Source organism: Tupaia chinensis, unplaced genomic scaffold, assembly GCF_000334495.1.
Source record: "Tupaia chinensis unplaced genomic scaffold, TupChi_1.0 Scaffold143686_1, whole genome shotgun sequence".
Lineage (NCBI taxonomy): Eukaryota > Metazoa > Chordata > Mammalia > Scandentia > Tupaiidae > Tupaia > Tupaia belangeri.
In genome coordinates this window covers 55,205-59,054 of record NW_006203534.1, presented here as the reverse complement: position 1 = coordinate 59,054, position 3,850 = coordinate 55,205, and positions in this window count along the sequence as shown.

Here is a 3,850-nt window from a genome sequence, read left to right as displayed (position 1 = left end):
AAACTTTTCTATCCCTTAACAATGAAGAGTTCTTTTGTTTGTTTATTTGTTTGTTTATTTTTTAACTTTGTGGTTACTATTTTATGATTCTTTCATTTTTCTTCACTGCAGGACTAGAACATTGTGGATACTGGTATCCAATGTAGTGTGTTTTTGCAGAATTACAGTAAAATATCTGAGCAGTTATTACGTGTAATAACTGAGCTCTTGGCTAACACAGCATCAGTCCATATGGATACCATGTATTGTGTAAGACTAAAGTGCAAATTAGTGTTAATAAAAAATAGTATGTAATATGCAAGTATTAAAAGATTTACAGATGAATAGAAATACCATCACTTTGTCTCAGAGACTGATCTTTATATTTTATGACATTAAAAGCAAAACTTTAGGGGTAGCAGGTGGTGAGGTTGTTAAGGCACTGGACTCCCACATGGCTGACCATGGTTTGAGCTCCAGATCTGATAGATTGCAACTCATACCAGGTGTGTGTATGTGCATGTCCAAGACCCCAAGAAGAAAATGGAGGAGAAGGGACTGCAGCATGGCCATCCCTCTGGGTGGTGATTTTGTCACTTTCCCTCTCACTGTCTCTCTCATACACCCTATGGCAAAAGCCAAAAAAAAAAAAAAAAAGCAATTTCTAGAAGTTATAGGAGTTTTTCTTTTTCCATTTTTTAAATAAAAAAGGATATTTAATAAATGTATTATTTTGCCATATCACTTTGTTGTTGTTTTTAAGATTGATTTTTGCTATAAAGCACGTGCTCTCTCTGTAGATAAAAAGAAAGAAAGTGAGAAATCACCCTTTCAGGTGGATAGGCCACACTGCAATCCTTTCTCCTCCATTCTCCTCTTGGTATCTTGGGCATTCATGCTTATGCATGAATGAATTTTAACCCAGCATGAGTTTTAAGCTGTTGGGTTCGGGACTCGAACCGTTGTTGACTATGTGGGAGTCTAGAGATGTAACCATATATTTTTAATATATTAAGTACTTCAGCATATCTAAAAAGACTAGCCCTTTCAGAAAAGCACTTGCATTGTTAACTATAGATCCAGGAGTAAGGAATAAATTGCAGCACAGAAGAATGGTTTTAATGTAATCTGACTTTTAAATATGTTCTAAATATTAGTAGTCTGGCATTGTACAAATCCCTTCATGGAAATGTTATCTCTGAAGATACTATCTTTTCTTACTTTTTATTTGGGATTCCGTATGATACTCAGATGTATTTTTTTTTCTTTTTTATGTAGATTTTTAATAGCAAATAATAAAAATGTATACATGTCTACTGTTCTAGAAAAAGTATTCAACTTTGCATAATAACTAGTACATAATACATATGTACTAGTCTATGTAATTTGCATTTAATCCTCGCAAGAGTCCTAAGAGAAAGGTCTTACTGTCATCTCTTTCAGATAAGAAAATTTAATCACATAGATACTAAATTATTCCCCTGGGAGGTCATACAGCTAGTAAATAATCTTGCAGAATAACTTAATTAGTAAGCCTGAAAAGCATAGGTAATATAGCAAGTGAGAAAAAAAATCTGATTGAAAAGTGAAAAAAATGGTATGATCCAATTTTTAGAAAATCAGTACAGATAGATGACAGCTCTGTTTACTTTCCAGGAACATAACATTGAGACTGACATTTGAGAGGTATTGTGGAGTTAGTTCATTAGGCCCTTTCAGAGAGTGCCCATACCAAAAAGCTTGGTGATTCATACAGTCTTTAAACATGTTATCTTTACTATTTTTATATTTATTCATACCATATAGTAAAATGCAGAATTTAAAGAATTCATGAAAGATTTTATAATCACCAGCATTTTAATCATTTATGACATTGAGAGAATAGTAGTTTTTGTTTGTTTGTTTTGTTTCTAATTTTATCAGAGAGCCTGTGCACTCATTGGAAAGAGACAGATAGAAACAGGAAAAATGTGAAAACACACTCTATCGGGAATAATTATGTTGCAATCATTTCTCCTCCATTTCTCCCTACTTGTGTGATTTGGGACATGCTCACGCTTGCTCCTGGTGTGTTTTACAGACTACTAGGTCAAAGACTTTAATGCAGTGGACCATGTTGAATCCTGCTGCTTTAACCACCACACCAAAGGCTAGCCTTATTTTTCTTTCTTTCTTTCTTCTTTTTAAGAGAGATTTTTGCTATAGAGTCCATGCACTTACCAGAGAGGGGGTGATTTCTCACTTTCTGTCTCTCTGTCTCTCTCTGTCTTTCTGGCGAGTGCATGCGCCCTATAGCAAATCCTTTCTCCTCAATGCTCCTCTTGGGATTTTGGGCTTACATGCACAGACACCTACAGTGAGTCTTAAGCCTCTTGGTATGGGACTCAAACCATGGCCAACTATGTGAGAGTCCAGTGAAGCAACCATTATGTCATCTGCTGATTCCTGTTTTTGTTTTTTTAATTGAAATTTTAGATGTCTTTCATGACACAGAACAATAAGCTAACATGGACCACACTCCCAGTAAGATATAAATATTACTAAAATAAATAATAACAATAAAACAAATAAATAAAAATAATCACTCAGCACCAAGTCTTTAGCAATTCATCCTGTAACCCCTGTTCTCAATTCTTACATTTAGTATTTTTCTATTTTATCCCATGCTTTGCCTCTTCCCTTTTTTGTTTCTATCAAAGGAACAGGATGGGATGACACAGAAATAAGACTCTCAAGATGGAGTAGGTCAGACAATATGAGAAATATATTTTTTCACAGACGAATTAGGGTGATTTTGTTTTTCTGTAAGTTCCAATCAGAAAGGAGAAAGACAATGACAGAAGAATCCACTGCCTAGATGTAAGAAATGGGAGTTGGAGAGATGACTACAGAAGTCTGTCCTTGTAAAATGTATCCAATATTTCATTCTTTCCTACTGATTTAAAATTCTCTCTTCATTATGTTTTACATTACAAAACTTATATTGATTCAAAATATAGATAGCTCGATCTGGGGGAAATTTTTCTGTTCTTTATATTTCTTATTACTCATCTAATAGCATATTTTTTATAAACTAGAGTGTAGGACATAAGATAACATATAACAGACCTTGGCCTCTGTCTCTATTCTTCTCACATTATTTTATTATCAAGGCTACTGTTCAAACAAGAGCATATATCCATATGTATTTTGGAATTGACAAAATTTTGTCAAAAACGTTTTACTATCATGGGAAGAAGAGTGAGTCAATACTAGTTCAATACAAAATATCTATAAATTATGGGTTTCTCGTAGGATGTGTAGAGTCAGCCAAATATGTTTTTGTTTGTTTTATTTTTGTTTTTGTTTTTGTTTCTGTTTTTGTTTGTTTGTTTTTGGAGAGGTTTTTGCTATAAGGCACATGCACTCTCCAGAAAGATAGAGAGAGACAGAGAGACAGAAAGCAAGAAATCACCCCCAGGGTGGATGGCCATGCCACAATCCCTTCTCCTCCATTCTCCTCTTGGGATTTTGGGCATGCATGCACACACACCTGGCGTGAGTTTAAGCCACTGGGTCCAGGACTCAAACCGTGGTCTACTATGTCAGAGTACAACGACATAGCCATTACACTAACTGCTGGTCCCAAGTCAGCCAAATATGTTTTGAAGGAATCCTATTTTTATAATCAGTTTTATATTAAACAAATTGTAAGCAATTTGACTAAAGCATGTATTACAAAATTCATGAATCGATTTCAGATATAGTGATCCATTGGTGGAGATTTATTACTGTGAACGGAGAAAAAGTAGTTGCATACTTATGTACTCTTTAATCAGAGAAGCTTAAAATGTTTTTTTACAGGTTTTTTTTTTTTGTCTTTGGGCACATG